Raw genomic sequence first — 8,876 nt, 5'->3', positions numbered from 1 at the left:
GGAGTGACAAATTTTTCACCAATAAGGGAAAAGTAGGATCAGGTCATCATGACTATTATATAAAGACAATACTGATAATAGAATTGTCAGATAAGCCTTTTATGAAGGAGAGAGATTCATCAGTGTTTATTTCAAAAATTGTCAATGGTGAATTTACAGTTGGAGTCTTCAATTAGTTCACAAAATAGAGGAAATAAATCTTTAATCTTTTGTTTCTAAACACTAACGATACTATTCTTTGGCTTCTCTCAAATCAATCTTGGCGTGGAAAGACTGGCAGAGTTTGGGTTAAAAAATCTTTTTAGTTGGATAATATATAATTACTTTCATATGGATTGTCTTTCTACCGCAATCGATTTCTTCACATCTTAAATCAATAGTTTCTATTTATTATCCACTCTTATCTCTTTTATTGGTTTTGCGTACGACTAAACCTAGCTAGCCTAACTTATGTCAATCACACTAAAGCATTGCACCTAGTTATGGAAAAGCCTTCTTAAGGATGGATTCAATTGAATGAATCTAGCTAGTCAAACAAAAGCACACGGCACCAAAGATGTGCATCGCCTATTTATCGCTCTCACTCAAGAGTCAAAACGAACACATAGCCTATCTATTGCAAACCTCAACCTACAAATTACTCTATCACTATATGTATTTCAAATAGAATTGATGATAAAAACTTCACACTGCAGATCTGGCAAAATAATCTAAATAATGGTTATCTGAATTTAAGACCGTTTCAGAGAATCAAAACTAAAGTTCTTTTGTGAGTAGTGAGAAATTTTTATCCTATCCACTTAGGGCGGAAGTTGAGGACCAATATTTCAAATTTGCTTAACATTTATAAAGTAGTAAATATCTAAATATGGCTCAAATGGATCAGGTGACTGATGTCCAAGAATGAAAAATTGACCGATGCTAATAAAACTTCCACAACTAATATTTTATATGGATGATGACCGATGCTAATTAATGCTATACATGCACTGTTGCAATCATCCATTTATAAAAATCTGACTCCCCATGACCATACATGAGTATCAAACTCTTATTCTTTCAGCATATTACGTGACTCAGAAGGTAAAAGATGTATGTGCCAGATTTTTTACGCAGGTGGGTTTTGTTCAGTCACATTACATCCACTGCACACAATGCATGTATATGTATACCAGTATCAATAAAGCTATTATCTTTCTCACGGGTTCCATTTTTTGTCTATATAAACCAACACAATTTGCCCACATATCTATCACTTCACACAACTATATTTGTTTTGCTATCTGTCCATGTTTCTCTTTACTCTCTCTTCTTCTTCTTCTTCTTATTGGTCCCTTGATCTTGTGGATGTCGATCCACTATTTCCTTTCGAGTGAGTACTGGCTGTTTGGTTACAAACATAGGACGAAAATGAAGACAACGTTGGATATTTGAAGGCGCTATCTATGCTGAGCTTGTTTATGTTTCTTGCTTTGTGTGGTCTTGTTTTCTTGACCTTGCAAGACTTTAATTTCTTCTATCCTTCTTTCTAGTTTTTATTAGGTTTTGCATTATTGTATTTCTTTATCTTTATCCCGTTAAAATCTCCCAACTTCTCTATCTTTGTCTATTCCTCCTGAGCTTCCACTGATATTCTGTGGTGATATTACTCGCTTTTTGGGTGATGAATGTTTTCTCCACTATGCTATTTTAGGTTCTGTAGTTTTTTTCTTCCTTTCAAAAGAATCAGTTTTTAAGTACTTGTAAATTCAGCACTTGTAAATACTGTACTTCTGACCTGTTTTGCTATCTTTAAGGATTGTTTTGGTTAATCAGGATTTGATAGATGGATGTCGATTACTTTAAGTTGCAAAATGACTATCGATTTGACGTAGGTATAAGAATTGTAATGTAATGTAAAACAATCTTTGTAGTTGCCGCCCAACAAATTAGGGGTGGGCTAAAGTATCGAAATTAATTAGGGATATGTGTAATATGGTTCGATTCTCTTCAAAATCGAACCTACTTGAGAACCAAAGTCATCATATAATGGAACCATTCATTTCATATGTAATTATGGAAACCAGTTATTAAATTAATAAATAAACACAATTCATTGAAAAAAACTAGATTGGGTTAGAATCGATTCTTTGTTCTAGTAGATAGTAAAACTAAGAGTTGGTTCGATTTTGGTTCGGTTCTCAATTCAAGTTCTAGAATCGTAAAATTGATAATTCCATTTTTAAATTTTGGGGATGGTGTATGGAAAAACTGCAGAAGGTTTCTATATCGTGGTTTGCAGTTCATGTTATCAGGAGTTCGTTTGCAAAAAAAAGGGAGCATATCTTGATGGGTTAGCGTCTAAAGTACCTGACTGAATTGTGACCTTTCTGTATAGGCTTGCTTTAGATTTAGTGCTGTTTTTATTTGTTGATTCTTGTGCTAATTCTTTGTTTTGATATATCATATGTTTGATAAAGCAAGACTGAGTGAAAACTTAGCAAGTTTGTCGAGAACAGCGAATGTAACAGTCAAAGAAGATCGACAGTTGATTCTTTTGCTTCAAACGTACGCTCAATGAGTTGTAGGCATATCTTGGAGTCAAGAATTTTGTTTGGGTATCCCGTGAGTTTTTTGTTATATCTTCTATATTTTTAGTACTATTTTCTACTTTTCAAGTTTGTTGAACCATCCGAAGTAGTTTGACATTGAAATTACTAATATAATACTTTATTTGTATTTGTTTTGATTTTAGAGATAACCACGTTTGTCAATAATACTTTGGTCTATATTTATTTGGTTGACTGGAATGTGATTTTTTATTAATTTATTTTGATATCATTTATATTTTAATAATTGTGCATTGAAACATTCTTTTCATAAAATCAGAGTTATTTATGATGAAGTAAGTTACGTCTTCAAATAAATGTGTACCATAGTGACAATTCTATTGCGATGAAAGAAATTGAAATTATATGTTTAATATAGAATCTTCGACATACATAAATAAAGATAGAATAAATTAGGCAACAATTGTATATCGTTGAAGCGACAAACATTTTGTGTTGCGGAATAAATATTGTGACGACATTTGACTACAAATATTGTATTGCTATTTTATATTTTTTGCATCAAACAAAATAGTTTTCTAATTTTTTTAATGCTATAAATAACTTAAAGTTGTCGCAAAATAGTTTCCGTGACTCAACATTCGCTACAAATATTGTATTGTTATTTCGTATTTTTTGCATCAAATAAATAGTATTGTGATTTTGTTAATGCTATGAATGATCGAAAGTTGTTGCACAACACATTCTGTGACTCATATAGTGCGGTAATACCCGCAACAGACATTGTCGTTACTAAATTACTTTTGCAATAAAATCTCGATTTTTGTGACAACAATTATTTTCGCGAAATCGGTTATTTTTTGTAGCGTAATTGCTTTTATTATATGAGACTCATTGATTATCGATTCAGTTCGATTTGCACTGTTCACCAGTACCTCTATTTTTGACGGGTCTATTTGTTGGTCCTCTCCTAATTTATATCTACTTTTTAGTTGTAATCGTCTCGTATGACCAAACCAGCAAAATAAGCACCAAACCATGGACTAAGCCCACTGGACTGAACAAAAATGATAGTTAGATATTCAAATCAAAGTTCCATTTTTCTCGACTAAGTTAATTACTTTTAGATACTAAAATAAAAATTACATTAAAAATACTTACCAATCAATTTTCAGTTTGTGCCCATGAAAAGTTGATTATTTACTAATAATTTTTTTTATGCTTAACACAAACGCACTAACCTATTCAACCCTTTAATTTTGATGAAAATCAGATTGTTATTAGATTTTGGTGAAAATCAGATTTTCATTAGATTTTGACAAAACTAATTAAATGTATGATTGAAAAATTGGAAATCACGAGATGTGATTAAAATTAATTATTGATTTAATTTTTAATTTTAATTTTTTAACTGAACCAAGCAAGAACTCATACATGGGAAAATTTGACTTATAATTCTCCTATCAAACACGCTATATAAACAGGCTTGGATACAGATTCAAAATCAGGGAGAACCCGTGTTGACTCAGGATTTAAAAATTTAAAAATAAAATAAAATAACACTTAATCATTAATTCACACGTCAATTTACTTCCTGCAATTCTGTTTTTGAGTGAAATTCTTCTCCTATTGGGTGTCCGGTCCCATAGTCATCCAACCGAACTAATAATTTCTTTAGCAATCAAACCACGGTAGTTGGTTGCATTAATTAAAAATGTTTCCTGAATTGATATGAATGAAACATACAGTTATAAGAAAAAATATTTTCATAAAACGTATACATTAAGACAAACAAATCGCTTTTCCGATGATAAGACAATCACATTTAGACAAAACTCGGCTTTCCCCTCTCTTTCTATTACCCCGATAAAAATAAAAAAAATGAAAAGTACCCCCACCATCCTCTATTGGAAATATTTAGCATACATTAAATTCTCATTAGAGGTAGCTATGGATCTAATCGAGTGGTGCTTGGTTCAACCCTTTGACTCGTGGGTCAAGTCGAGTCAAATCGAGCCAACCACTTGTTTATAACCCAACTCATTTTTATAAAATTAATAAAATTTCAAATCCTCCTTTTTTCCCCAAGTTTCAGACCAACACTTTTTTGACGTACACAGACTTAAAACTGTACACAAATAAGAATTTCTTGTACATTTTTTCTAAAAAAATTAAGCCATTGTTTGAGTCTCATTTTATCAAAAAACTCATTTTTTAAAAATTCATTTTCAATCATTCATTCTTCAATAAAATAATTTTATACATAAACTAAATTTTTTTAATTTTTTCAATTATACATTTTCCAAAAAATACTATTTCAAAATACATTTTCCCCTCGAAATTGGGGCTCAAACAAAGACTAACTTAAATAATACTTACAAATTATAAAGTCAAATCTTGAAAATATTTAACTATTCATTTGTCCACCGTTAAAAAAAAAAAAGAAAAAAAGAAAAAGTAGTGCTCAACTCGGTCTGTGGTTCGTATCAGAACGATCCCAAATCACCCATAGACGAGTCAAGACGAACAAAGCCCGCGAGTAGTTTGATCCGTTTGTCTCCCCTAATTATCATAATAATAATAATAATAATTATTATTATTATTTTCCCTTAATCTGTGGTTAGTTTCTATTTGTGGGGTATTGGGGCATTGAACAACCATTTACCTGCACATGGGTAGGGCTGGTCAATCTTGGATCCTATCGTTAACTTGTATTTACTTATTAATTAGTGGTATATTAATGATAAGATTTTTTTCAATTATTTTGCAAATAATTTTTGTCAATATTATAAGCACAGACGTCAGGGGTTGTCAAATGTCAGGTTTAATTAGAATAATAAGGTTAGTTAATGTCCTCGAGAAAACTAAAGTTTAGTACTTCTCATCATAATATTATGGCATCGACTCTTATACAATACGAGACATTTTGGCATGTTTAATTAATATGCAATTTTGGATAGCATTTTATTTATTTATTAATGTTGTTCGAGTTCTACATTAGGGGTGGGGCTCGGCTCATCCCAGCTCGATCCATGGATGACTCGTCTTCTTTTGAGACGAAATAAAAACCATTTTTTTGATGAGCCGACTCATTTTGAGCTCGTGGTCCTGGTTTGTTTATTTTTCTTTTTTGTTAGATTTCTTTTAAAAGTTACTCAGATCATAAGCTCATAAATGACTCGCCTCATCCAACGAGCAAACTGAACCAAGCTAGATTATGGACGTGCTCATCCATAGGGACAAGCTAAGCTTGTGGCTCAATCCATTGCCATCCTATACTACTTGTCAAATGAAAATATTTTTTGCATAATGAATAATGATGAATGAAGATATTTTAATTGTTGTAGAATATAATTATTTTCAAATTACAAAAAAATCTGCTATTATCTTAATAAATATAATTCATCAACTATAAAGTAAAAAATAAAAAAATAAAAAATTCTCACACTTCACGTCTATGAAGTAATCACTATTTTCCAGACATTTTTGGTGGCTAAACCTCCCTGTTTGAGCCAGAGAATGCATTTTTTAATAGTGTATTGATGGAAAATACGTTGTTAAAAAATAAAAATAAAAAGTTTTGAATTTTTGTATAATATTATTTTATTGAAAAATATATGATTGAAATGACAGCAAATCATTGTTTAATAATATATTTTTTTGAAAAAATTTGCGCCAAAAGGGCCATAATATTGAGATTTGTTTTGGAAGAAATGCCGGTCACATGGTAGCCAGCAATCCCTCGTGAGAAATGCATTCACGGTTGGACCACGTGTCGATTTGGGTCACGCACAGATAAGTGAAAATTGTCCGTTGTGGTGCAATCGTGTGACAACAAATGCGTTACCCAATCAGAAACGTGTGTTAAGAAATCTATTCCAGAAATTTTTTTGTCATGGTCAACTAACTAAAGTATTGGATCCATATTTCACCATTATAAAAATTTTACATATTAGATCTTTCTTTAATGAAAAACAGACTGATTTTAAGTTAAATTAATTTTAATAAAACTTTGATTAGGGGGTGTTTGGATGTGGGTATAGTAATTAGTTTAATATATTAAATTAGTTTAAGTTATGAATAAAAATTATTTGTTAAATACATTAGTAAGAGGAGTAACATGTAAAAGGAGGTAATAAAATCAATTTAGACAAATAAATGTACTCTATCTTTGATGTTTTAAATAAGATGTTTTTAATTGTATTGAAGTAAATATACATTTGTTTAGAATCTTTAGATAAATAATCTAATAAGTGTTGTTGCTTAACTTATGCTAAACAGTAGTACCATTATAAATCAATTAATTGGTGAATAAATTCATTGTAGGTTTCATGAATTAAATAATTTACTAATTAATTAATGTGTCATTTGACTCATTTCATTGTTGCTTAATATAAAAGTGCTTAATAGATGATCTATATGTGTGTGTTGGCATCAAGGAAATAAATATTTTATGAAGTGTAAACTTACCACATTTCAACAATGTTCTGGAATAAAAAACGTCAAACATATATTTTGAGTACAAAGGTCATTATCATTAGCCTAGATAATCTCACAAAGATTCAGTGTGCAATCATATTTGAATTGAAACTACCAACAATGAGGCAGAGTATGAGGCCCTCATCATTGCTCAACAGCTAATTAGCAACCTCGAGCTTGAACACATCAAAATTTTTAGTGATTCACAACTTATGGTTGGTCAGATTGAATACGCATTTGAAAGGAAAGACGAGAAAATGAGCTTATATTGTTTGAAAGTTAATGATCTTCGACAATGATTCAAGGGTTGTGAAATTATGAAAATTATTCGAACTGACAATTGTAAGGACGGTGCATTAAATTAGACTCGTATTTATGGGAGTTAATGGACTTGACAGGACAATCTATATCAAAATTGCGACAGAACCAAACATTAATCAGACCCTTGTGTCATGGATATTGATCATGAGCCCTCATGGATGGACTCAATAGTTGACTTCATAACTAATGGAAATCTCCCAGAGGATACTCAAGCATCGAGGAGTATTTGATCTAGAGTAGCAAGGTACTGCATGATCAGAGGAGTTCTATTTCGCAGAAGTTTCATAAATCAGGTTCCATAAACCATCAGAATCATCTCAAGCCCTTACTGAGGTTCAGGAAAGAGCATGTGGGAATCATTAGGGAGCTCGGGCCCTAGCCTTCAAACTGATAAGGTATGTTCTATTACTGGTCTACCATGAAGAAATGTACCTCAGACTATGTTAAAAAATATGACAAGTGCCAAAGGTTTGGCAATGTCATCCTTTTTCTTGTCTTGGATCTCGCCATCATCAATAGTTTGGCCCATTTGAACAATAGGATGTTAACATCCTCGGGCCTTGTCTTATGACAAGGGAACAATTGAAGTTTGTTGTAGTAGCAGTGGAATATTTTACTAAGTGCATGGAGGCCGAGTTCCTAGCAATAATTTTAGAGCTCAAGCTCAAGGCCTTCATTTGAAAGTCCATTATTTGTAGGTTCAGGATACTTAAGGTCCTTATAACCGAAAATGGTAGTTAGTTCAACAATTCACAGTACAAAAACTCTTGCACAACCTCGAGATTGATCATCGTTTGACATCAGTTTCACATCCTCAAAGTAATGGCCTAGCTGAGGTTACAAATTATATTATATTGCAAGACCTTTGAACAAGAATTGGAGATGCTAGGGGTATTTGGTTTGATGAGTTAATTTCGCTACATTGGACTTACAGAACATCTCATATAACTAAGATGGATGAGACCCCTTTCATGTTAGCTTTTGGTATCAAAGCTACAATCCCAATTGAAATTAGCTGGCTAGCCTCAGGAGACTTGAGCTCGAGGTCTCGAAAAGCACAATCGAGCACCTCGACCTCTTTGAAGAAGTACAACAGTAGGCCGCTTTAAGGGTCATATCTTACCAGAATAGAACAACAAGATGCTTCAACAGTAAGGTTAGATCTGGAAAGTTCAAAGTTGGAGACCTTGTATTAAGGAATGCCGAAGTTGTTGGTCATGCCCCGAGCAAGTTGGGACTGTTTGGAGGGGACCTTTTGAGGTTATACGATAGATAAGAGAAAGAGCAAACAGCTTAAGAGAGATCTCGAGAGGACTATTCCCAAGATCATGGAGTGTTGATAACTTGATTTATTACAAGTAGTTCACCCTAATTTCAATCAATAGCTTGTCCTTTTCTTTTCATCATGACATAGTCGGGCCTGCATGCCCATATCTTACTTTTGAGTTGGTCGAGCTAGCGTGCCCATATTTCACTTATCGGTTAGTCAAGCCTGCGTGCCCATATATTACTTTTCTGATGGTCGGG

This window comes from Olea europaea, unplaced genomic scaffold (assembly GCF_002742605.1).
Source record: "Olea europaea var. sylvestris unplaced genomic scaffold, O_europaea_v1 scaffold2654, whole genome shotgun sequence".
In the NCBI taxonomy this organism is placed as follows: domain Eukaryota; kingdom Viridiplantae; phylum Streptophyta; class Magnoliopsida; order Lamiales; family Oleaceae; genus Olea; species Olea europaea.
This window is presented reverse-complemented; position numbering follows the sequence as displayed.